Below are 27,937 nucleotides of genomic sequence, written 5' to 3' on the forward strand. Positions count from 1 at the left end.
TCTGCTTCAGGAACAGAGTTGAGACTCTAGGGCACCCTCCTGCCTTCCTCCAGGTGCCTGGGAATAGTCATTATCTTGCATGTTAAACACCCATCAATCATAAAACCGCCATTTAAAATAATGAAATATTCCAAAGTATATATATAAAAAAAAACCCCACTGGCTGCACACTTTATTGCACATTTTACACTGTTTCCAAGATTACTTACAACGTAAGCCGAGAGCCACAGTGAAATCTTCTTGTTATGCAAACCCGGGCACTTGTCAGACTTAACTACAAACCTGGCCGTGCGGTTTTTATCTTTAAGAAAAATGAACTACACCCTTCAGCCAAAGATTAGACAGCCCCATAAAAACAAAGCGAGACTAGTGGGGCACAACAGTCCAGGGACAAGGACTAGAAGGCAGGAGGGGACAGGAAAGCTGGTAATAGGGAACCCAAGGTTGAGAAGGGGCAGTGTTGACATGTCGTGGGGTTGTTAACCATTGTCATAAAACAATATGTGCACAAACTGTTTAATGAGAAACTATTTGCTGTGTAAACCTTCATCTAAAATACAATTTAAAAAAAAAACGAAAAAAAGAAAAACGAACTAAGATGGGGAAAGGTCACGTGTACCAGCGATGTGGTCATTCTGAATTAACACGCTCCATGTGTCACAGCTTGGTTTTCCAAATGCAAACACTTCTCGTTTCTTGGCAAGAAGTGGTGATGAGACAGGTGTTACATAGAAACGGTGACATCCGGTAATCAGGAGAGTCTGTGGAGGTTTCCCCTGGGTGTCTCTAGTATTAACACACATAAAAAATTATAATAAAAATGCTGCAGCCAGAAATATATCCCACAAGCCAGGCAGGTGTGTGTGACAGCTTTTGGGAGGGAAAACTAAATCAAGAAAATGAAGATAGCAGAAATACCGTTATCAGATTGTCTGCCGATTATAGCTGTTAGACTCTAAGAAAGAAAGAAAACAAAAACAGAACAAAACTGCCTACAGGACTAGGAGGGACCCTGGAAGGTCAAGAGAGTTAGTAGACAAGAAATATTTAAAGCTTTGCTCCAATGGAAGGGTAAATTTCTTTAAGATTTACTTGGGGTTTCCCTTGCACGGTTGCTTCCACTGATGTCTAGGCATGCACCAGATATATCAGACATTTTTTAAAAATGAGAGAAAGAGCTGCATTTTCCAGAGTATTTTAGTTCTTGGTGCCAAGCAAATCTGGTTAAAATCTGGGTCTGTCATTTAAAGAGTTAAGGATGTGAACTTGGGTTGGCTTCTCAAGCTCATCGAGCTTCACATTCCTCATGGATAACACGTAGATGGAAAGACTTGCCTTATGGGATTACTGCAAGGATTATACATAATATATGGAAGGTACCTAGCATCGTACCTGGGGCAGGAGAGTGTACTAGCTGCAGCTTTATGGGCACAGCAAGCAAATAGCAAAAGCAACTCTCCCCAGCTGCCTTTATCTTATGACTCATCTGTTTTCTTCCAATTCTGACTCAATGGCAGACATCCTCTCTTCTTCCAAAGACAGATTGAAAGAGTAAAGAGAAAGAGAGAGAGAGAAATTTCTGATTTCAATATGGAGGAAAAAGAATATTTCTGTTCCCTTCTTCTTCTACAAGTTATCTCTAAATAATAAAGAGAACAAGAAATAAAAAATGCAAACCCCATATCTCATGGATTTAGGAGACATCCATAACCCTGAACCCCAATATATGAAGATGGGAAATAATAGAAGGGTGGGAAGTGATTCTGCACATTGGAGTAACTTCAAACCTAAGTACCTAGGAGATAAGAAGTCAATTTACCTGCAGAACCTCAGCAAGGCTTAGAAATTGGAGGCAATGAGTATTGAGGAAAATGGAGGTCAGAAGAGAGCAAGATGATTTGAAAGTCTGGTAAGAAGTTAGACTTCCAGTTTCCTCACCAACCCCATGCAGTTAGTTTAATACCCTTTGTCTACCACTGAAAGAGAAGAAGATATATTCTTTGGGAGAACTGGACCCAAGAAGTTCAAGACTCTGGGACACCAAGCCAGAAAAGTGAAACACCCCCATCAGTAGAAACCCTGCCCAGGGACATAGCATTTCCAAACATTTTCTAGAACCCCTTCAGTTTAACATTTCTTTCCAAAAGAATGAACCCCATCTGTTGACAGCTTCTAAAGGCAAACCAGATGAGTCCTCCTCACATCTTCAACTACTCAGCCCTAAATGAAGACAGATGAAAGTGGAAAATTGTAGAACCTTATTAGCATAATGGATTATCATCATTCCAACCACTCTGTGGCATGCCAGAGAAGGGAGTCCACAAGAAACCTGGGCCAGGAAGAACCAAGAATAGGATCCTTCTGGTCTCATTTAAAGGGCCAGGGGTTTAAAGTGGTCCTGAATTTCCTCGTAAAGCTCTTTACTGTGAAGAATCTTTCCTCTCTTCCTTTTAACCTTCTTCCCTTCCCAAAAATTTTATTCAGCTTTGCATGGCTTTGCGTGAGCTTCTAGAATTACTTTTACACCAGATGCCCTGAGAACAGATCTGAATAAAATGATTCACCTCCCATCTAGGCAGGCTTGGTTCTAGCCTTTTAACCAGAAAGAGTGCTTCCAGGCAAATGTAATTGTACCATGTTGACTAGAGCAATCATTAAGAATAAACTAAAAAAAAACAAAAAACAAAAAACACTACCTATTTACGTATCCACATGTAAATTTCTTGTTAGTGTCAAATCTCAATGGCAATATTAAAAGAATCATAAGAAGCATATTAGGCATGAACTGCTATTATGTGCACAATTACCGATGGTCAAGTTCAAATGAGAAGAGAAATAGCTGGAGTCACTCTAACTACGAGCACCCTAGTCATGGTATCTGTATTTTAACTGTGTGAATCAGAGGAAAAAAAAATTATGTGTGGGAAGGTTATTCTCAGATGAGGCTAAGATAACAAGAAAAAAAAAAAAAAAACCAGTTGCCATTGAGCAGATTCTAACTCATGGTGGCTCCATATGTGCAAAGTAGAATTGTGCTCCATAGGGTTTTCAATGGCTGTGACCTCTTGGAAAATGATCACCAGGCCTTTCTTCCAAAGCATCTCTGGGTAGGTTCAGACTGCCAACCTTTTGGTTAGTAAACAAACAAACAAGCATAGAAACAAGCAAACCAAAAACCTGTTGACGTTGAGTTGATTTCAACTCATAAGCTACCCTATAGGACAGAGTAGAACTGCCCCATAGGGTTTCCAAGGCTGTAATCTTCATGCGAGCTGATTGCCACATCTTTCTCCTGCGGAGGGGCTGATGGGTTCGAACCGTCAACTTTTTGTTTAGAAGCCAAGTGCTTAACCACTGTGCACCAGGGTTCCTCTTTTTTTTTTTGTTTTTGGTTAGTAGCCACACTTTAGCTGCGTCACCCAAGGACTCCATAAGATAGCAACCAGAAGGTATATACCCAACAAGGTTGCAAGTGATAATTTATTCATTCCACAAATATTTATCACACCCTACCCAACAGGCAGGGTTGGGACCCCGGGTTTTGAGGCCATACTTCCCAGGTTTGAACCCAGGCTTTGCTACTTTCCAGCCGCAGGACCTTAGACAAGCAACTTAACTCCTCTAACTCAGTATTCTCATCTGTAAAATGGGAACGGTAATAGTACCCACTTCACAGGCTTGGTGTGAGGGTTAAATGAGTTAAAATGCATAAAGAGCTTAGTAGGGTGCCGGGATAGATTAAGTCCAATAAAAAAGTGAAACCAAAAAGGTGCCATTTTTATTCCTGTATACCCCACACTGATGCAAACCCTTAAGGAGCAGGAGTGGTATGGGGGGGCGGGGCATTAAGGACAAAAGCAGCTCCCAGTGCCAGACCAACTCGCATTAGGCAGGCTTGGCTTCATATGAGAGGCAGCCTCCCTCACATGCAGAAATACAGGGAACCAGGACCTTGGCTATATTTGCTTCCATGTTCACTCCTGCTCAGAGATTATTTTAATGGATAGCAGGAGAAGTGAAATCTTCTCAGGCTACTGAAGCATTCTGTCTCCCTCTGTGATCAACGTGGTATCTGTTGCCAATGATTAAATGCATATGATTGGATCTATGACTCTTTACCTAAAGCTGGCCCAGGAGTGTGGGGGAGATGCCAACAACAGCTCCTGCTGAGAGGCTGGGCACACGTGTGGTTACCTTTGCAGGAGGTTGCTGCAACTTCTGCCTGTCTCCCTGGGATATCAGTGTTCCTCAGATCCTCAGGGTCAAGGCCCTCAGCAGAGGGCTGGCCGGAGTCCAGAGGGGTTTTGGCAACAAGAAACTTGTATTGGTTAACCCCCTTTTTGCAATGGTGTCAATGATTTTGACTCATAGCAACTCTATAGGACAGAGTAGAACTGCCCCATAGAGTTTCTGAGGAATGGCTGGTGGATTCGAACTGCCAGCCTTTTGGTTAGCAGCTGAGCTCTTAACCACTGTGCCAGCAGGGCTCCTACTATACACACTAGCTCTCTTCTAATGCATTTTTTCCTCCTTCCTTGCCTCCCTAAATGAGTTTTCTACCTCATCAGCCATCATTATCTTGTTTGCTGGTTGCCTCTTTCCTTTTACCTAACTCAGATGAGAAGTTGATCACTTCTGAAACATAAAAAGATAACAAACTGAAAAAAGTAGATTTGATATTATCTTTGTAAAAAAGAAAAGAAAAGTGTATATACATATATGCTTATAGATACATAGGAGTCCCTGGGTGGCACAAACAGTTAAGCGCTTGGCCACTAAGGGAAAGGTTGGTATTTGAGTCCAGCCAGAGGTGCCTTGGAAGAAAGGCCTGGTGATCTACTTCTGAAAAATCAGCCATTGAAAATCCTATGGAGTATAGTTCTACTCTGACACGCATGGGGTCGTCATGAGTCAGAGTTGACTTGATGGCACCACTACTGGCCACTACTATAGATATGTAAGTGATGAGATATTTAATTCTACATTAAAAAAATGAAGATTACTTGGGTGTACATCAGGGTATTGACAAGTGGTTTTCTTTGTGGGTGAGATAAAAGATGCTCCTCATGTTATTTTTTGTGTGCTTTCTAATTTTTTTCTGTAATGAGTATGTATTGATTTTGTTATAAGAGAAAATAAAGGAAATAATAAAAGGATCATTACTTTTCAGGGACTTCTGGTACATTTCTAGTGCCAGGCTTGGCAGTAGTTTCAGAAAATTCTAGTTTTCAAAGTTGGTTCAGGAGTAACGTTCATGATCACACATTTGAGCAGACAGCACCCAGCATGACTTACTTAACCAACCCAGAACCTGAGAATTTACATTTGGGACAAAGTCATTACCTTGACCAACTAAGTTTCAAACAAACTGCTTTTGACCAAGTGACCTTGGTCAAAATGATGTTCATTAAAAAATTGTTCTATGAAATTATTGTATCATTTAGTAGAATTTTGGTCTTACTTTTTCACCTCCTATAACTGGTTTTGAGCCCTGGTGGCACAGTGGCTGAGAGCTCAGCTGCTAACCGAAAGGTTGGCAGTTCAAATCCACCAATGACTCTTTGGAAACCCTGTGGGGCAGTTCTACTCTGTCCTGTAGGGTTGCTATGAGTTGTAATTGACTTGACATCAGTGGGTTTGGTTTTTGGGTTTTTTTAATAACTAGTTTAATAGAAGTTTATTTTAGAGAAGATTTTAACAGAACAATTTCCCCTATTTGCAAGATATGTTTAAACCAATGAAATTCTGCTCGCTTTATTTGCATAATTGCTAGTTTTTGGAAGCCCTGACAGTTGTGAATCGTACCTCACTCTGGGACCATGGTCCATACACGGTGCATGTAAAAGTGGAGACTATTCCTTGGCACCAATACAGTTCACTGTTTGCAGTGACACTGTAGGGCCCAAAGCCCTAGACATTTATTTCCTTTGATTCTATCCTTAACTCTCTGAGTGTTTTAGGAAAACCAGAGTGGTTACAATAATACTACAATGGCTTTTATCAAGCAAGTCACTTCTTCAAGCATTGCATTGACATGATAAACCTCCCAGTATAACAAACATCACCCACGATGGGGACCAAGGCATTCCTGAAAGTTTCCTGGCTGAGTCTCCTATTTCCTCCTTCTGGAATTTCCTCTGCAGTTCAGCAATTGCTTCCTAACTCCTCTGTCTTCCTCAAAAGGTGGATCCATTCTTCAGATATCAACTCTCACCTCTACGCTGATGACTCTTTAACTGCAAACTGCTGGGCATCTTAACTACCTTCATTCTGCTTGCCTGCATTTCCCAAGTTTTCTGTAATCATCAGGTATTACTACTGTAATGAGAAAATGTTATATTTTCAACATAATTGAAAATTAATTTCTTACTGTGGAACAGAACAGCATCCTTGATGGAGTCAGAGAGCCAAGGCAACCACGAATCAACATGCCTGTTTTACATGCTGCCTTCGATTACTTTCTTTGCCCCAAACTAACCACAATGGCACAGATAGCTGGATTTTCTCCCATATCTACTTTCCTTTTTTTCTAAAGTAACAGAAACCCAAATCAGAGCATAACCACCCAGAATCAAGGCAATATTTCCCAGCCTCTCATCCCACCAGATATGGCCTTGTGAACAAGCCTGGCCAACAGGATGTGAGTGGATGTGGGGTGTGCATCTTTCAGGTGATGCCCTTGATTGGGAGGGCTCATGACGTCTCTCTTCCCACTAGTGAGAATATGGTGGACAGTGTGGAGTTAACACCTTAGGGATGGGTGGATTGACAGACAAGGAGCTCGAGTCACGATCCCACTCAGTCACCATGCAGGCTGAGGACTGTTCACACCTGACAGTTTTGTAAGAATAAAACATCCATCTTGTTTAAGCTATTATTTTTAGCTTCAGTTGCAGGAGCCTGCTACACACCCTAAGTTGAAGTGACTGAAGGAAATGAATCCGGGGGAGAAAGGTTACCGAAATGCAAGGTGGGTGTTATAGATTGAATTGTGTCCCCCAAAATACGTGTTGTATTCCTGGCCCTTGTACCTGTGGGTGTAACCCTGTTTGGAAACAGGGTATTCCTTTTGTTATGTAATGAGGTCATACCAGTATAGGCTGAATCCTAAACCTAGTCACTTCTGAGTTATAAAAAGCCCAGGATAGACACAGAGACACACCCAGGGGAAGATCGATGCCATTTGAGGATCGACTACAAGCCAAGGAACCAAGGAACACCCAGGGCTACTGATAGGGAAGGAAGTAACACGGCCGAGACCCTGACTTGGGCTTTTAGCCTTCAGAACTGTGAGAAAGTAAATTTCTGTTCTTAAAGCCACCCACTTGTGGTATTTGTGTGACAGCAGCACCAGGACACAGACAGGAAGTCAGAAGGGGCCTGGAGGAGATGTGGGCTATTATTTTGCTCCAGCAACACTGTGCATGGAGCCCTTGAGACTTATGAAACACTGACCCTTGAAATGTAGTCTGGAATCTTCTGTTTAAATTACCCAAAGCAAAAAGACTCTGTGTTGATGAGGCTATGACTCTTCTTTCCCCACATAGTGGGCAGTTTTGCTGGCGCTCAGCCCCCCTTCTCTGCACTTCACCACGGAAATGAGGCATTGCCAGCGAGCTATGTGAACAGGAAATACTGAATAAAGCCTGCTGATTCAAACTTGTGATCATTTTTGCCCACAGGTCAGTGGCACCAAATGAAGGGAATTAAATGAGAAGTCTCGAAGTAGACAGTTTCACTTGTACTGGCTTGGAAAAAGACAGAGGGGACCGGTGTGAGATCTTGTTTCTTAGGTCAGTTAATCATGATGTGACATATCCCATTCCTCAAATGCAGAAAAACCTTATGGAAAACAAAATACAACTGACATTAATTCAAGTCTAAGTCACCAGAGGGAGAAATTCATACAACACTGAGGGTAAGATGTCTACCTCCAAATCATTTACAGACGAGCGCAGGAATCTTCTATTTGTTTTGAATTCTGAGCTTTAAAATGATCCAGTATCACAGCAAGATTTTCAATTCAGATTAGTTAGGAACTGGAAGCACTGGGCTCGACTTAATTCAACCAACATTTAATTGAGAATTCACTATATGCACCTTCCATGGATTATATAATTCTCATGCTGTTGTTGTGTGCCATCAAGTCAATTTCGACTCCTAGTGATCCTATATGACAGAGTAGAATTGCCCCATAGGGTTTCCTAAACCGTAATCTATATCCTAGGCTGTAATCTATATGGAAACCCTATGGGGCAATTCTATTCTGTCATATAGGGTCAACGGCACACAACAGCAGCAGCATGAGAATTAAATAATCCGTAGAAGGTGCTTAACTTGGCATAGAATGAGCTCTCAATTAAATGCTTGTTGAATTAAGTCAAGCCTAGTGCTTCCAGGTCCTAATTAATCCGGGAGCCCTGGTGGTGCACTGGTTAATATAGCTTGGCTGCTAACCAAAAGTCAGCAGTTCGAATCCGCCGGCTGCTCCTTGGAAACCCTATAGGGCAGTTCTATTCCGTTTTATAGGATCGCTATGAGTCAGGATCAACTTGATGGCAACAGGTTTGGTTTTTTTTTTAATCTATATGGGAGCAGATGGCCAGGTCTTTCTCCCATGGAGCCGCTGGATTGGTTTAAACTGCCAACTTTCAGTTAGCATCTGAACACTTAACCACTGTGCCACCAGGGCTCCTTAAGAACCCTATTTTTACAGATGGGAAAACTGAAGCACAGTGTGTTTAGGTAAGTTGTTCAAATTAAAATAGCTGAGCTGGGACACGGACCAGAGTCCACCCTCTTCACTCAGATGGGTGCTACAAGAGTTAGAGAGTAAGTTTTGCATTTGGTCCTCAGAGACAATTTATGTGGTAGAAAATATATACACAGCTAGTGATAACACAAGACAAAACATTAACAACATAACAAAAGTACACCTTAAACCAAAAATATCCCCTGAAGTCTTCTTAAAATCAAACAATAATTTAGCTTAACTAGTAAAGAATGTCTGCCTTGAGCATTGTGCTCTTTCAAGATCTATCTATATGGGATCAAACTGACAGCAGCAACTTGAAAGATTAGACAGCAAACTTAGGGGGCAGTGAGTTTATGTTAAATGGGGATGAACAACTCAGAAAAGGAGGGTGAGAATGTAACTTGAAGAATGCAATCACCGTCACTGAATTGTACATGTAGAAACTGCTGAAGTGGTGTATGTTTTCTGTGTATATTCTCAATAACAACAAAATAAATAAAATTAAAAAAAAAATAACAGAGGTACAATGTGCTACCTCAATACAGAGGAGCCGGAGAAATGTGTGGATCATTGGAGCTGCCCCTGCCCCAGGAAGATAAACCAGGCCGCACATAAAGGGATACCCCATCCTCACTGACTACCAACCTTGCCCCTCGGCTTGGCCCCAAATCCAGTTTCTCTGTCTTGCAATCTCAACGTCCCTGTGAGCGATGATTGCCTTTGGTTCAGGACATCCTCAGACAACCACTAGGATGTGACTCCCAAACGTGAACCTCGTTTAATCTGTACGTTATGAAAGCCACCGTATTTGACTAGAGGAGATGCTAGAAAGAAAAGACTGCAGACAAAGCGAGCTGTTAAAAAGTCTACTGAGATATTTCAGACAAGAGATTCAGAGAGTCTAAAACAGGGTAGTGGGAATATAAAAATGTGGACAGATTTGAAAGAAACTTGGGAGGCAGGATCTAGGACTTCCTAACATACTAGATACAGAGGATAAGAAAAACAGAGAAGCCAAAGACTAGAGATTTTAGTGTGGTACATAGGCATGATGTCACCATTAACTACTACAGGTTAAATCGGAATAAAGCTAAATACAAAAGAGTTTTAGAGCGAAAGTTTTGGGATGACTAGAAGGTGTTACATTCAGTTTGCACATTTGTATAATATGTTTGAGGCCTTAGGCGCTCAGGGGTGAGGCAAGGGGTGGTGGTGTGATAGACGGTCTTTAACCATCCGGTTGCAGTGGAGTCAACTCCAGCTCATGTGGGTCAGAGTAGAACTGTACTGCACAGAGTTTTTGGTAGCTGATTTTTTGGAAGCAGATTTCCAGGCTTTTCTTCTGAGGCACCTCTGCATGTATTCCAACCTCTAACCTCTCAGTTAGCAGCTAAGTGTGTTATCTGTTTGCACCACTCAGTGACCCCAGATGGTCTTTAGAGGCAGAGATGAAGTTGAGCAGTGAATAAAGACTCCCAGGAGCGCGTGAGCCAAAGGTGGAAAGTAGAGGCCAAGGGCATAATCTGGGGACATGTCCACCTGGAAGAACTGATCAGCGTGAAGGAGACCAGAGAGACAAAAGAGAAGGACTAGTCAATGAAGCAATATCCAGGAATCCAAACGGCTGGCTGGATGAGCTTGAGCAAATCTCTTTCCCTCTCTGGGTCTCTGTTTCCTGCTCTGGGGAAAAAAAAAAAGGCCTTGGACAAAAGGGACCTCTAAGGTCTCTCCCAGCTCAAGAACTCTGTGGCTCCAAGTCATTATCCATTTTACACAAAACTACTGACAGAATGAAATATCCCATTTATGAATATTTTTCCATCAGAGAAAAAACATGTAGGTCAAAAAATGCACACCCTCAACCCCCAGCACAAAAGAAAGCAAAACATAAATTAGAAGAAACTTTTAAGAAATTAGCCTCTGATCATTCCAGACATTGGTATGCACGTGCAGATGTGTCTTAAAAATGTTTTACACAGACAGGAAAGTAATGGGAACCTCTGGTGCACACCCAGGCCTGCCATGTGCAGGTCCCCTGGCTCTTCATGACAGCCAGGAGCCACAGGGGAGCAAGGCTCATGGAACACCTTTGGATGGTGGTACCTGCAGCTCACAGGTTCTAGTGACCTCTAGACAAATACACTTAAGTGGTGGTTCTCAAGGAATAGATCACATTTGAGATATACACGGCTAAATTCAAGGATTTCAAGGGGCCAGGAATGAATGTCTGGGATGTTTCCACATTTAAAACAATTTAAGGTTCCTGCTATCTAAGGCATCATTTAATTAGAAGAGAGAAGCTGCTCACATCTTTACCTTAATATTAAGTCTATGGTGGAGCTTATGTCATTTACCACTTTTTTTTCCTGTTTGTAATTTTTAAAAAATCTTATTGTGCTTTAGGTGAAACTTTATAGCACAAATTAGTTTCTCATTCAAAAATCTGTACACAAATTGCTTTGTGACATTCGTTGTAATCCCCGCAATGTGTCAGCACTCTCCCCCATTCTACCCTGAGTTCTCTGTGTCCATTTGTCCAGTTTTCTTGTCCCTTCCTGCCTTCTCGTCTTTGCTTTTGGGCAGGTGTTGCCCATTTGGTTTCGTATACTTGACTGAACTAAGAAGCACTTTAACGTGTGTTATTGTTTGTTTTATAGGCCTGTCTAATCTTTGGTTGAAAGGTAGACTTCCGGAGTTGCTTCAGTTCTCAGTTAGCATGGTGTCCGGGGGCCATAATCTCGGGGATCCTCCAGTCTCTTTCAGATCAGTATATCAGGTCTTTTTCGTGAATTTGAATTTTGTTCTATATTTTTCTCCCACTCTCTTCAGAACCCTCTATTGTGATCCCTGTCACGGTGGTCGGTGGTGGTAGCCAGGTAGCATCTAGTTCTTTTGGGCTCAGGCTGGTGGAGGCTGTGGTTCATGTGGTCCATTAGTCCTTTGGACTAATATTTTCCTTGTGTCTTTGGTTTCCTTCATTCTACTTTGCTCCGAACGTGGTGGGACCAATAGATGTATTTAGATGGCCACTTGCAAGCTTTTAAGACTCCAGACCCTACCCACCAAAGTAGGATGTAGAACATTTTCTTTATGAACTTTATTATGCCAGTTGACCTAGATGTCCCCAGAGACTAGCCCTCAGCCCCAGTAACTCAGTCCCTCAAGGTGTTTGGATGTGTCTAGGAAGCTTCTGTGACTTTGCCTTGGTCAAGTTGTGCTGACTTCCCCTATATTGTATGTTGTCTTTCCCTTCACCAAAGTTAACACTTGTCTACTATCTAGTTAGTGATTTCCCCTCCCCAACCCTCCCCTCCCTCATAACAATCAAAGATTGGTTTTTTTTTGCTGTGTGTAAACCTTTTCTTGAGTTTTTATAATAGTGGTCTCATACAATATTTGTCCTGTTGTGATTGACTTATTTCACTCAGCATAATGCCCTCCAGATTCATCCATGTTGTGAGATGTTTTGTGGGTTCATCATTGTTCTTTATTGTTGCATAGTATTCTATTGTGTGTATGTACCCTTTTTGCAATTTTTAAAAAACAGTTCCTTAGCGTAATAACTGCTCCCTAGACAATAATTTATAGTTTGGGGCTCTATGATAGAAGGTAGCTCTACAGAGAATATCTTATGGATCATGGGAGGACACACACATTTCTACAACTGTACATGACACAATCTCTCTCCTCTAGTTGCCCATGACCTCCTCAAGGGCAGGGATTGAGTCTTAGTTATCCCGAACACTTAGCCTAGTGTCTGAAAGATCACAGATGCCCAACAAATTTTTGCTGAATTGAACTTGGATAGAATTCTTTTTTTGGGAAGAACCTATCCAAGATGCTGCTTACAAGAATAAGGGTTATGGCTTTATCTTCTCTCTCCCTTGTGTTTTATCTTTTCTGGCCCCCTGTGGGCTCTTGTTCTCCCTTTCTTTCTCCTTTTCTGTATTACATGGTGCAGAAGGAATTAGAGACTGGCAGGGGTAATGAATGCACTCAAAATAGTGCCTGGCACATAGTGTAACCTCAGTAATTTTTCTTGCATGAAACAATGATGAATCGATTGCCTGTACCATCTTCTGCCGCACAGGATTGAAAGTATTCAAGTTTATCTGGAACAGATAATATGCTCTCTCCTGTTTCTGATGAAGAACAGAGAGACTCAGGCAGTCCAGACACGTTGTCCAAGACTACTCAGGGACGGAGCTCAATCAGAACTCAGGGGCCTGCTTGGACTCAGCCACCCTCTCCTGGCTACGACGTTGTCCCTGGACATTCATTTTGTATTTCTGCTGAGTGGTTACGTTGGCTTCTGTGTTTAGGAGGCCTGTCTGAATCAAAACCATTAACAAGTAAAAAATGTGGAGATGTTGTATGGTATCATTGTTATGAACAACTGTTTTGAAATCAGGCAGACCTAAGTTGGAAACCCGATTCCACCACTTACTCATTTCCTGAATTGATGTAAGTTATATATAAACTTACATCTGTTTCTTGTTCTGCAAAATGGAATATCAATATGTACTTCATTAGAGTTATTTTGAACACTAAATGAGATGTATAAAGTACTTGGTATTAAAAAAAAAAAAACTCTTGCTGTCAAGTTGATTCTGACTCATAGCAACACTATCCTGCTATATTAAAAACAAACAAACCCGTTGCTGTCCAGTCGATTCCGACTCATAGAGACCCTATAGGACAGAGTAAAACTGCCGCACAGGGTTTCCAAGGCTGTAAATCTTTATGGAAGCAGACTGTCACATCTTTCTCCTGCAGAGTGGGTGGTAGGTTCAAACCTCTGACCTTTTGGTTAGCAGCTGAGTGCTTAACCACTGCACCACCAGGGCTCCTTTAGGGATACAGCACTTTTGCATTTTTTGTAACATGGTACTAGATAGCAATGTCTTATTAACTAGACCCTCTAATTACCTTGAACCAGAGATGTCAATCACTGTGCCTGGCAGTCCACAGCCCCTTCCTAAGGAAAATTGCCCAGACTGTAGTTTCTCCTAAATGGGGAGTCTGGATGGTCATACTTTGTACCAGGCGACAACACTCCTCCCTCTCCAGGCTGAGAAGACCGGGAGGAGACCTGCACCAAGGGCAGCCATCCAACCACCTCTTCTAGGACAAACAATGAGGTGGACCAGTCACATACTCTTGTCCAGGGCTCCAACAAACACCCCGTGAACACAGGAGTTAGCTTTGGTAGCTATAGCTGAGGCTCCACTGTTTGCGAAAAGGTCGAAGAGACCATACAAGCTGAAACCTGAGGGAAGGAAGGAAACCGGGCATTGGGTGAGACACCTGAGAGAGGCAGAGACTCCAAGCCTGAGACAAGTGAGGAGCCACACCTGTCCTTTTCTGACAGCTTCTCAGTTCTAACTCCATGTATTTTAGTGACCACCCCCCATTTTTCTTGAGATTCAAGTGGCGTTTCTGTTCTTTGCAACCACAATCTTGTCTTTTCCAAGTATCCTAGTAACATATGAAAGATCCAGTTTGGGGGAATCATTGTACATAAGGCTTTTGATCTGGAGGTTAATCACAGGTAGCCTTTTCATGATTGCCATGTTTTATTTAAAACAACAAACAAACTTCTCTGTTTCATGAACAGAAGCCACTTATGGGGTGGTTCACATATAAATGTGTTTATTAGCTTGTAGATACAGCCCTTGTCATAGTGAGAACTGGGTTCTGTCAATAACAGTCGGCATTAATGAATCATTCACTGGTAACCTCGAAAAAGAGATGGAGTCCAACTGTAAACAACAAAAAAACCAGCTATACCAGGCAGAGGAAAGTGAGTGGAAGAGTGAGAAAATGTGTTTCATACACATTTGCTTTAAATGACATGGAGTCTCAAGTGTCTTTGGCAACTTTAGTGCATAATTCACTGGCAGTGCCTTGGTGTTTTCTGTCTTCTGTTTGGCTTTCCCTGGGGTCCTTTCCATGCTCCCAGCCAAAAGGAAATCTTCTGTGGGTTCCAGTAGAGAAAACTGATAAGCCTGATAAATAGATGCATTTCTCTCTCATCCCGTTGACCACTCATTGCTGTTATATTATTGTCTCCTCTCCCCTAGATCTTTGAAATGTTTTCTAATCTGGTCTCCTGATGTACCCTAAGGCCAAGTGGCTCTCAGAAGTTGGAGAGAGCAATTTTTCTTCTCTATCCCAAGCATGGCGTTTAAGATAAAAAGTAAATACTTAGTGCCATGAGATTAAGTGATATATGTAACCCTGCACACCTGCCATAGTGGCTTTAGTGTCATTGGCTCATACATCCCAGGTACTGCTATAAAGTCTACTGTCAGAGGATTCCTTTCATTTAATTCTAGGGGATGGTCAAGCAATTGTCCATGAGACAAAATGGGCACAATAAAAAGGCACCACTATTTTAGGGCATCTCACTATAGAAAGGATGACTTTCAACTAAGAGGAGTGACTATTGGTAAAATTTCAGGCACTATAATAAAGTGAAGAACCCCAGGTTTTGTGGTGGCAGTGCTGTATTTGTGGTGAGAGAAGGGAGGTGAGGGTTGCTTTCCCAAGTCTAATAAATGACACTGGGTAAGCAACTATCTTCTCTATGTAGAACAGTGCATGCTAGACCTAAGATCCACTTAAACATTGGATGGATTTTGAGATATCCCTAGGGACTGAAATGTATTTACAAGCATACCTCCCTTTATTGTGCTTCACTTTATTGAATTTTGCAGATGTTGTATTTTTTACAAATTGAAGGTCTGTGGCAACCCTGAGTTGAGCAAGTCTATTGGCACCATTTTTCTAACAGCACGTGCTCACTTCATGTCTCTGTGTCACATTTTGGTAATTCTCACAATATTTCAAACTGTTTTGTTATTATTGTATCTGTTATGATGATCTGTGATCAGTGATCTTTGACGTTACTATTATAATTGTTTTGGGGTGCCATGAACCATGCCTGTGTAAAACAGCAAACTTACTTCAATAAATGTATGTGTTCTGACTTCTCCTCCGACTGGCCGTTCCCTTTCTCTCTTCCTCTCCTTGGTCTTCCCTATTCCCTGAGACATGACAATACTGAAATTAGGCCGGTTAGTAACCCTACAATGGCCTCTAAGTGTGCAAGTGAAAGAAGAGTTGCACATCTCTCACTTTAAATCAAAAGCCAGAAATTATTAAGCTCAGTGAGGAAGGCACATCGAAAACTGAGACAGACTGAAAGCTAGGCCTCTTGTGCCAAATGGTTAGCTAAGCTGTGAATGCAAAGGGAAAGTTCTTGAAGGAAATTAAAAGTGCTACTCCAGTGAACATAAGAATGATAAGAAAGAAAAACAGCCTTATTGCTGATACGGAGAAAGTTTTAGTGGTCTGGATAGAAGATCAAACCAGCTACAACATCGCCTTAAGCCAAAGCCTAATCCACAGCAAGGCCTAACCCTCTTCAATTCTGTGAAGGCTGAGAGAAGTTAGGAAGCTGCAGAATAAAAGTTTGCAGCTAGCAGAGGATGGTTCATTAGGTGTAAGGAAAGAAGCCATCTCCATAACATAAAAGTGCAAGGTGAAGCACCAAGTGCTGTGTAGAAGCTGCAGCAAGTTATCCAGAAGATCTAGCTGAGATAATTGACGAAGATGGCTACACTAAACAACAGATTTTCAATGGAGATGAAACAGCCTTCTGTTAGAAGAAGATGCCATCTAGGACTTTCACAGCTAGAGAGGAGAAGTCGGTGGGTTGGCTTCAAAGGCGAGGCTGACTCTCTTGTTAGGGGCTAAGGCAACTGGTGACTTTAAGTTGAAGCCAGTGCTCATCTGCCATTCCAAAAATCCTAGGGCCCTTAAGAATTATGCTAAATCTACTCTGCCTGTGCTTTATAAATGGAACAACAAAGATAGCCCATCTGTTTACAACATGGTTTACTGAATATTTTAAGCCACTGTTGAGACCTACTGCTCAAAAAAAAAAATATTCCTTTTGAAATGTTACTGCTCATTGACAACGCATCTGGTCACCCTAGAGCGCTGATGGAAATGTACAAGGAGATTAATGTTATTTTCATGCCTGCTAACACAACATTCATTTTGCAGCCCATGGGTCAAGGAGTAATTTTGACTTTCAAGTCTTATTAGTCAAGAAATACATTTCATAAGGCTGTAACTGCCATAGACAGTGATTCTTCTGATGGATTTGGGCAGAGTAAATTGAAAACCTTCTGGAAAGGATTCATTATTCTGGATGCCATTAAGAACATTCATGATTCATGGGAGGAGGTCAAATATCAATATTAACAGGAATTGGGAAGAAGTTGATTCCAACCCTCATGGATGACTCTGAGGGGTTCAAGACTTCAGTGGAGGAAGTAACTGCAGATGTGGTGGAAACAGCAAGAAAATTAAAGTGGAGCCTGAAGATGTGACTGAATTGCCGTGATTTCATGATAGAACTTTAACAAATGAGGAGTTGCTTCTTACAGATAAACAAAGAAAGTGATTTCTTAAGATGGAATCTACTTCTGGTGAAGATGCTGTGAACATTGTTGAAATGACAACAAAGGGTTTAGAATATTACATAAACTTAGTTGATAAAGCAGTAGCAGGGGTTTGGGAGGACTGACTTCAATTTTGAAAGAAGTTCTACTGTGCGGAAAATGCTATCAAACAGCATTGCATGCTCCAGAGAAATCTTTCATGAAAGGAAGAGTCAATCGACGCAGAAAACGTCATTGTTGCCTTATTCTAAGAAATTGCCACAGCCACCCCAACCTTTAGCAACCATCACCCTGATCAGTTAGCAGCCATCAACATTGAGGCAAGACCCTCCACCAGCAAAAAGATTATGACTTGCTGAAGGCTCAGATGATGGCCAGCATTTTTACAATAAAGTATTTTTTAATTAATGTATGTACATTGTGTTTTTAGACATAATGCTGTTGCACACTTAACAGACTACAGTATAGTGTAAACATAACTTTCATATGTACTGGGAAACCAAAAAATCTGTGACTTGCTTTATTGTGATGGTTGCTTTATTGCAGTGGTCTGGAACTGAACCTGCAATATCTCTGAAGTATGCTTGTATGTGAGTATCAGAGGAGAGGGTGATGGTGGTGGGAGTCCAGGTGTAGACAAGAAGGGTCTTCCAAAGGAGCCAGTTTCCCTAGGGACTTGCTTTTTGGGATAGTCTCTTCCCAGGGTTTGGAGCTCTGGGGGCTTTGGAAAACCATGGAGACAGCTATCAAGGGTAGATATTATGGAATCAGGGTCTGCTTCTCCTGGATGGCCCGATTCTACAAGGTAGGGCATAGCCTTCCAGCAGAGGTTGCCCTGAGTCAAGAGATAACTCTCAGGAGAGTGGAGCAAGATTCTTCAGAGGACCACCTAGACTACCGCAGGTCCAAGAATGCCCATCAGTAATTGCTAGAGTATGGTTCTGCTGCTCAATTGTGTTGACGGGCTGAACCACAGCAGAATGCTGATGGTGCCGCTTGGGACCATGCACTGGGGCACCTCCCTCCCTCTCCGCTCTCTGGGACAGCCCCTCTCCTTCCATCCACTACGGCATCTCTCCTTCCACCCATGGCTCTAGATGGGGAGCACTGGACCAGTGGTTACCAAACTGGGACAGAAAGGTGGATCAAGCCAGCTTATCCTTCCCGAGACACAGACCAGGACTGTGGGCAGTTAACAAAACTGAGTGAGTAGCCAGGTAGAAAGTAAGGGAGTTGAATTGCTATGAAAACCTGTTGAGTTGTGGAGAAGAAAACCCTCAAGTCTTTCCCTGTTGAATTGAGTGTGAGTGGCCCTCTCAACTTGACCCCAAACACATCTAACCTACTCTTCAAGGTGCATCTCAAGTTCTTCCTCCTTGAAGCCCTCCCTGAATTCCTATCCACCAGAAAGAGATTTTGACTCCTCTGAACTTCCATGTTTTTACTATCTGCGCCACTCTTACTATATTTACAAAAAAATAAAACCAGGGGTTCTTAATCCTGGCTGTATGCTAGAAACCACCAGGGAATTGTTTAAAATAAAATATTGATGAAAAAATACTCATGCCTAGGCCCAACCTCAGAAAAATGAAATCAGAATCTCTGGAGCCAGATTCTCAGCATTTTAAAAAGCAGCCAGGATTAAGAACCAGGGGTATAATGCTCTGGAAAAAAAATTTTAATTACTTAATTTTTGATGGCCTTTAAAAAATTTATTTTTGTTGTTGTTGTTAAGAATATATATAGCAGAACATACACCAATTCAACAATTTCTATATGTACAATTCAGTGACATTGATTACATTCTTTAAGCTGTGCAACCATTCTCACTCTCCTTTTCCAAATTGTTCCTCCTTCATTAACATAAATTTGCTGCCCCCTAAGTTTCCTATCTAACCTTTTGAGTTGCTGTTGTCAACTGGATACCATATAGATAGTTCTTTAAAAGAGCAGAATGCTCAAATGCCTTGAAATTTGAGCACGAACTTTTCTCCCACCTCGCTGGTGAGTTTCTCGAGGATGAGGCCCCTGCCTTGGTTTTAGCACTGCCCCCGTAGCTCTGAGCCCAGGGCCTTGCATATATACTGAAAAACTGTGAGAACTGGAACTCAGTGGGACTGCCTTGTGTTTTTGGGTCTTGCAAGTTTGCTGCCTTTGACAGGGTGCAGTCTTACCACTTTTCTATCGCTTGTTTTAGTGGAAAATATTTGCGTTTTCCTTCTCTGACAAGTTTCTGCCTTACACAGGTTGTGGCTTTCACAGGTTTTGCTGTAGCAAGTGCTCATCAAGTGTTGGCTGAGTGCCTGCATCTCCCCCTCAATATCTACACAATCCTTTTGGGGGGATGTGGGAACACATTTTGCTTTTTTCTGTAAGGTAAGAGTCACATGTGTGTCATCCTCCAATTTGGGCTAGCCGAGAACATGATTTCCCCGTTCGCCTCCCAAAGGAGGAACAGGCTGTGTTGTTGGTTATCTCCTGCTTTCAATTAAGGAGCTCTCGGCCAGATTCCTTTGTGCGCCTCTGAGGCTGGGGCCTTGTAAATGGCACACTTTCAATTATTTATCTAAACAAAGGTGAGCCAGAGGGCAGTGCTCAACATTCGCTTAGTGAACTTGAGCCCAACTCTGAGCCCTTGGAATTCTCAAGCTTACATGACTTGGCTTTGTAGATCCAATTTCCGCAAAAAAGAAACGCGCACACAGATATGAAGACATAAATTCCATTTCAGAAATGAGAGGCGTGCCAGAGTGAAGCTGTAAGAGAGTCGTGCTTGGCGGCTGGAGGAGGAGGTCCTGTTGCTAGGTCACTTAAACCCAACAGTCATAACTCACTGGCAAGGAGGGAGACCCACTGACCCTTCCAGTTTTGCACTGTCTCCCATCAAAGGGCGCAGAAGATTTTAGATCACCAATGAATAATAACTCCCCTTAAGAAGGAACAGAGACCCACAAACAGCAATCTGTGAATGTAAGTTGAGGAAGGTTGTCTGTCACACACAAAGACAGGCTGCTGGCTTGTTGTCAGAAAGACAAGTGTCCTGGACTGTTTTTCTTCTTGGTGGGGATAAGCTTGTGCCTCTTCCCACTACAGAACAGCCTGTGGTGTGCACAGGACACAGATTGCTGTGATATGGGTAAGGTTGGTAGCCATGACTCACCATATGGAAACCAAGCCCCCTTCACTCACCATAAATGGTCAGCCACAGCGAAAGTAATTTGGATAAGTGAAACCAGCTGGAAGTTAGCATATCTAGGTCTGAAACTAGCAGCAGTTGGAACAAGAGCTATGATTTATCGAGTGCATATTAGGGGTCTAACCACCCGATGGGTGCTCTATCCTATACTAGTAGTACCATGGAGCACCATAGTGCTCTACACTATAGAGTTATTATCCTTACTTTATAGATCAAGAAACTGAAGTTAACAGTGGTGAGGCAACTTGCCCGTGCCACACAACTAGCAAGTGACAAAACCTGGGTTCCTCATCAGGCCGTTACACAATCTCCCTCGTCCCAGGACTGTTACTTGGAAATGTCTCTAGAATCCACCTCTCTTCTCCAACCCTGCTGCCAAATATGTTAGTTCAGACTTTGAAAATCTCTCACCCTCACCATTTTTATGGTCTCTTAATTCATCTTCCTGCCTCTCATCTTGCTCTCCAGCCCATCAAGTCTAAATATTTTAAAAATATATAGCTATTTTATTACCCTATATAGTATCGTCTTCTGGCTTCCCACTGCCTACAAGTCAAGTTCAAATCCTTTGCAAAGCACAAGGGGCCCTACTCTTTTTTATTTTTTATCATTTTTTTTTATTGTCCTTTAGATGAAGGCTTACAGAGCAAACTAGTTTCTCGTTAAACAATTAATACACATACTGCTTTGTGACATTGGCTGCCAACCCCATGACATGTCAATATTCTCCCCTTCTTGACTTTGGGTTTCTCATTACCAGCTTTACTGTTCCCTCCTGCCTTCTCGTCTTTGCCCCTGTGGTGGTGTGCCCATTTAGCCTGTCTAATCTTTGGCTGAAGGGTGTGACTTCATTACTGAGCTAGGTGTCAGAGGGACGTATTCTTGAGGTCTCTCCAGTCTGTCAGGCCAGTTAAGTCTGGTCTTTTTCTTTTTTTTCTTTTTTTTTTAGGGGAGTTAGAATTTTGTTCTACATTTTTCTCCAGCTCTGTCTGGGACCCTCTATTGTGATCCCTGTCAGAGCAGTTGGCGGTGGTAGCCAGGCACCATCTGGTTGTGCTGGACTCAGTCTGGTGGAGGCTGTGATAGTTGTGGTCCATTAGTCCTTTGGACTAATCTTTCCTTTGTGTCTTTGGTTTTCTTCATTCTCCCTTGCTCCAGACGGGGTGAGACCAGTGGAGTATCTTAGATGGCCACTCACAAGCTTTTAAGACGCCAGATGCTACTCACCAAGGTAGAATGTAGAACATTTTCTTTATAAACTGTGTTAAGCAAATCGAGCTAGATGTTCCCCGAGACCTACTCTACTTTTTAAGTCTTTTCTCCAGCACTCATCACTATGACCCAGGCATTCCAAAGGTCTAAATATTCCTGGGAATGCCCTGATCTTCACACCTTACTCTCCACCCAAGGGCCCCAGTCAGAGCACTCCTCTGTAAAACACTATGTCCCCCTTCTGCTCCTCTTTATTTACATGTTTTCTTTCCACCCAGACGGTGTGAGCTTCTGGAGAGCAAAGGCTTGTTCTGCTCTCCTTTATAGCTCCCCCAGTACCTGGCAGACCAAACTAAAAACCAAACCCGTTGCCATCAAGTCGATTCCAACTCACAGTGACCCTATAGGACAGAGTAGAACTGCCCAATAGGGTTTCCAAAGCTGTAATCTTTATGGAAGCAGACTGCTACATTGTTCTTCTGAAGAGCGGCTGGTGGGTTCGAACCTTCGACCTTTTGGTTAGCAGTCAAGTGCTTAACCATTGCATCACCAGGGCTCCTTAGGGGGCAGACAGTGAGTACTAAATAGATGTTAGATAGCTGACTAACTTATTGACAGAATGAACAGAACTTCAAACTTGGAAAAGAAAAAGTTATCCAAGATCACTGAATCTTTGACAATTGAATATATCTTGGGATCTCAGTGTAATCAATTCCAATTCCCATCTATATTTTCATAGATTTTACTTAGTTCTGGAATAACCACATGAAGTTGATAAAAAAATATTAAAACCTAGCTAAACACATGTGTTCTTGACATTTCAGTCTAGATTTGTCCCACTCAAAAGTATTTTCCTCAGTAAATGTTAGCTATTATTGTTAGCTGTAGTATCTGGTCCCTTAATGTCTGCCTTTTTCTTTCTTAGCCCAAGTGCAATATTCTTGATCAGCGGAGGATTCTAGTTGACCATTACTGTCCTCACTTATTTAAAAAAAAGCTTGTGCCCGGGATTAAGTTGACTAGCACATTGAACTGTGCATATGTACTTCAGAAGTACTAGACAGCTGTATTTTACTTCATGCACATTAGGGCTAGGTAGCCTCTGTGGCAAACACCCTCAGATCATAACCTGGTGGAGTCGAGGATGTGCTCCTGCCTTCCCCACTTGAACTGGAAGTTCACCTCTGCCCATGCTTCAAAGTGTATCTCAATTTCCTCTTCCTCTTTGAGGCCTTCCCTGGCTCTCTAAGCCAAGCAGGAAGTGATTACCTCTCCCCCGAGCTCCTATAGCCCTTGGTCTCTGTACCACTTGGTCCCTATGAAGGTTGCATGTGGCAAATCACAGCAGAAAGGACACTGCTGTGGAAGGAAACAACCTGGACCATCTTCCCAGCTGGAACATGAACGCATCATGTGACTTTATGGGGTGGAGTCATCTCTCTGGGCCTTGGCTTCCTCATTGCAAATTAAGGGAATTAGACGAGGTGGGTCAGATGATCTCTAAACTTACTTTCAGCTCTAAGAGTTTATGAAAAATGTCAGCTGTCTTGATAATATTTAAAGCTCCCTAGAGGGGTGGTGGGGCCCTGGTGGCACAGAGGTTAAGCATTTGGCTGCTAATCAAAAGGTCAGCAGTTTGAATCTACCAGCTGCTCCTTGGAAATCCTACGGGGCAGTTCTGCTCTGTCCTATAGGGTCGCTATGAGTTGGAATCAACTTGATGGCAGTAGTTTTTTTTTTTTTTTTTTAAGAGGGGTGGTAAGCCGCCTTCAGCCTTGGTGGCGCAATGGTTAAGTGCTTGACTGCTAACTGAAAGGTTGGCGGTTCAAACCTACCCAGTGGCTCTGTGAAAGAAAGACCTGGAAATCTGCTTCCATAAAGATTGTAGCCAAGAAAACTCTATGAGGCAGTTCTACTCTGTCACATGGGGTCACTATGAGTCATTAAGACCTCAGCTGCTAACCAACAGGTCAGCAGTTTGAATCCACCAGCTGCTCCTTGGGAACCCCATGGGGAAGTTCTACTCTGTCCTATAGGGTCACTATGAGTCGGAATCGACTCAACAGCAATGGGTTTGGTTTTTTTTTTTTGCAGCCAACAAGAACAATACAATGGGGTGGTAGGAGAAGTGAGAAAGTATAGACCTTAGGGCCACACTCAAGCTATTAAGAGCTGAAAACAATGATTTAGGTGTTTTGTTTCTCTTTACACATGGCAGCATCCTCAAACTAAACAGAAAACCAACAGATGGGCCAGAATGATAAGAGTTACTATAATTGGGCCTGATGCCATAGGTTATATTAACCATGCAGCAAAGTGTTTAACATGATAGAGTTGGGTTATAGCAACTGTACACCAGCACACAGACATGGAAATACACACACAGAGAAAACTACTTAAGCATTCCTTTGTCATAATCAACTAGTGGGAATTCAAGACATGATGCTTTAGATTAGCCACATGTACATCCCACAAAATCTGAAAAATAGATGCTCAAATTTGATTCCTGTTGTGATGAGCTTTAAACTGTAAGCAATTTGGCATGAGAAAGTGAAACTTGGAGAACCAGCATTTTTTCTTACTAAGTTACACAATTCCTATCTTTTAAAATGATTTATAAAGACATATTAAAATGTGAGCAAAATAACAAAGTCATTAGTGGAAAGGAAAGATAAATATAGCAGAAATTTAGGCTAAAGAGAGCTTCTATATATAGTGCTAATTCTCTTGGCACTGCCCCGAAAAGGGGAGTGATGAAGAGTGAGTTCTGATACAGGTTTGTGCAGGAGGTAACAAGTTCACAACAGGGATGTTCATCATTCAGAGTCCCATCTAGAGACAGAAAGTACCCTCCAATTAGGATAATCCAAGGAGGGATTGTTCGCAAAGGGCCTAAACTACAAATACGTTGGAAGGGTAGGGGGGACCCAACTATAAGGGCAAGTGCAGAAACTCAGGGCTGACTAAAGAGGAGCTGTTGCCACCCTACATCCTAAAAGGGTAAAAGGAGATAGAGGTTACTGCATCCAGTGGGAGAACAAGTTGTGTTGAACAGGCCAATATAAGCAGAGCAGTGAGTGTTAGTCAAGGGATAAAGCCAGTCTGGGGCAACTTTGCAAGAGGAATATATGCCAGGCCTTACTCTTTTCCCTCCCTCCCTTCCATCTCCAGCTGGGCTCCCATTGGCTGTCCCCAACAGGAAGCCAGAGGGCATCGGAGCCCTGTGGCTGTGCACACAAGCCAGCCTGCCCTACAGAGAGCAGGGTGTAGAAGAGTGGATGTAGAAGAGTGGAGGGCAAACGAAGGCTACCAGCACAGGATGAAATCTCCAGATATCACCTCTGGGCCAAGAAAGCTGAAAAGTATCAACCTAAATCGTTCCTTCCCTTAATGTGACTGTTTTCCTATCAGAAAAAAAAGATGCTAAAGATCTAGTCAATCTCTTTTTCCTGCACTGGGTCCTCTTCTCCAAACCTCTTTAATTGAGGTTTCTTGTCAAGCCTCTCTCCTTAGCCCCTTTGCTGTTTTCTTCTGCCTCCACATGTACTCATCTTGGGGCTTTTACTGTAACTGATGATCCCCAAACTACATTGTTAACCCAACCTCTCACTCTAGCTCAAGTCTCATTTTCCAATGACCCCAAGGCATCGTCACCAAGCTATTTCATCACCTGTTCAAAGTCAAAACGTCTGAAGAATCAACCATATCATCTTTCCAAGACCAACACCTCCTTTGAAATTCCTTACCTAATTTTTCCAAGGCTTAAAACCTCAAATTTATTCCCTATATCCAAATACCAAGGCCTATTTTATTTATTTTGTTGTTGTTGTTGAGAATATATGAAGCAAAACATACACCAATTCAACAGTTTCTATATGTACAATTCAGTGACATTGATTACATTCTTTGAGTTGTGCAACCATTTTCACCCTTTTGTTCCTTTCACCATTAACAAACGCACTGCCCCCTAAGGTTCCTATCTACCATAATCTTTGCAACTTTTGATCCCATATAGATGGTTCCTAAAAGAGCATAATGCTTAAGGCAGACATTTTTTACTAGTTAAGCTAAGTTATTGTCTGGTTTTAAGAGGAGTTCAGGGGATATTTTTGGTTTAAGATTTAAAGATTAATCTATTTTTATGCAAATAACGTGCACCTTCTATGTTTGTTTGCCAACCGTGCCCTCCCCCTCAAGGTATATTCCTAAGTGAGCTATGCTAATTTGTTTTTTGTTAACAACAACATGTAAAAGGATTGGCATAGTGGTGCTTATGAAAATAGCTCAACGGGGAGGGCGCAGTTGGCAAACAAATGTACAACGAACTGTTATTTATGTAAAAATATGGTGTCTCAGGGCAATAGTTTCAGGGGTTAACAGCCTCCATGGCTCCAGAAAGTCTGGGGTCCATGACAATTCGAAATTTTGTTCTTCATTTTCCCCCTTTTGATCAAGGCCTGTCAGTTTTAATAAAGAAATGGTACTTCTGCCTGTCCCTTTCTCTTCATTTCTGTAACTGTCATCACCTGTGTCTCGACCACACCCATCTACACCTGAAGGCAAATAAGCTCTAAACTGTTTCTCACAACTCCAGGCTCTCAGCTCTTCCAACTTCACTATGTCCAAGGAAATATTGCCTTCCTCGTGCCATGTCTGTGTTCAAATTCTTCAGTGACCCTTCTGCTTCATATCCTCCCTTGTCAGACCCATAACTGTCTCCCTGGCATCTGTCGATCTTCATACTCTAACCCCACTCTACTTTTTCAACCTTATTTCCCATTGGGTCTCAAGGAAAAGCTCTGCTGTGGCCAGGCAGCTTTCTTTGCTGTCTTCTCTTCATGCTGTGCTTACACCTGTCCCTTATTCTGCTATGAAAGAAGTTACCCAGACTTTGTATACCAGGGTTCACCATTTATCCAACCAAACTGAAAGCGTTTGCCAAATCTTACAACAATAGCTGAGGTCAACGTTTCCTTTGTGATTAGATTGTAAACCTTTACATTTTCCCCTGTATATCCTTATTTCTGAGATTAATCTGCAAGCAATGTGTTATGGTAGCTCATGTTTCTCTGGGGCAAGGAAGACACAGTGCAGTGAGTAAAAGCTTGGGCTTTGGAGTCTGATACACCCGAGTTGGAACTCCGGTCCAGCCATTTACCAGCTGCATGGCCTCAGAAAAGTTATTCAGCTTCTCTCTCTGCCTCAGTTTTCTGATCTGTATGCCTGGCTACCATTACTGAACGTTTTGATCAAAGATTCTATAGAAGAATCCTGAGCAAAAAAATGTGGAACAGAATTTCAAATTCTTAATGGAATCCAGACTTTCTAGAGCCACTGAGGCTGGATGAGCCCCAAAACTATTGCCCTGCGATAATTTTTAAACTTGAAACCAAATCTATCCCTTGAAGTCTTCTTTGAAGCAAAAAGTAGTTTATCTTAATTAGTAAGGTACCCCTGCTTTGAGCATTGTGCTCCTTTAAAATATCCATGTGAGATCAAATTGACAACAGTAACTCAAAAGGTTGGATGAGAGCTTAGGGGCAATGAGTTTAAGATAATAGTGGTGGAATAATTTGGAAAAAGATAATGAGAATGGTAGGACAACTTGAAGAATGTAATTAATGTCACTGAATTGTACATATAGAAATTATTGAAATGGTGCATTTCACCAAAATTTAAGAAAAAAGGCAATTCGAAATTTGCCTTATAGTGCTATTGTGAAGATAAACTGAAACCAAAAACCCCTTGTCGTCAAGTTGATTCTGACTCATAGTGTCCCTACAGGACAAAGCAGAACTGCCCCATAGGATTTCCAAGGAGCGGCTGGGGGATTTGAACTGCTGACCTTTCGGTAAGCAGCCATAGCTCTTAACCACTGTACCACAAGTAACTCCAGTTGTGAAAATAAGAAGAGATAATTTACGTAAAACTCTTAGCAAAGTTCAGGCATAAAGTTATACTCTTAATAGTATAAATAACGAACAGCAAAATCTTATAACTTATGCTCAAAGCCCGTAAGTGAATGTGCTTTTTAACCACAAGCAGCCCAGGTATAGACAGTTGGATGTTGGGTTACATCATATGGCGCCCACTCCCATTCCCCTTGTCTTCTTAAAGCCAACATTTTTGCTCATCCCTGCTAGGTCTGAGAATAAGGAGAAATAAACCTCCAGACCATCATTCTCCCAAACAACCAAACTTGGAATCCGGGCTGCTGTGGATCCTGAACTGTCCTGTGTCCTCACCACAATGAATAGATTTTTTAAGGAACTGGTCCAGTAAGGAGTAGCTGTCATATTA

The 27,937-nt window shown here is 42.1% G+C and overlaps 1 protein-coding gene across 1 annotated transcript in view; it reads right to left on the reverse strand.

Moving 5' to 3' along the window:
* Positions 1-27,937, reverse strand: part of CCBE1 (collagen and calcium binding EGF domains 1) — a 244,027-nt gene that overhangs the window by 44,087 nt on the left and 172,003 nt on the right. The window lies entirely within an intron of this gene.

Source organism: Trichechus manatus, unplaced genomic scaffold, assembly GCF_000243295.1.
Source record: "Trichechus manatus latirostris isolate Lorelei unplaced genomic scaffold, TriManLat1.0 scaffold00063, whole genome shotgun sequence".
Lineage (NCBI taxonomy): Eukaryota > Metazoa > Chordata > Mammalia > Sirenia > Trichechidae > Trichechus > Trichechus manatus.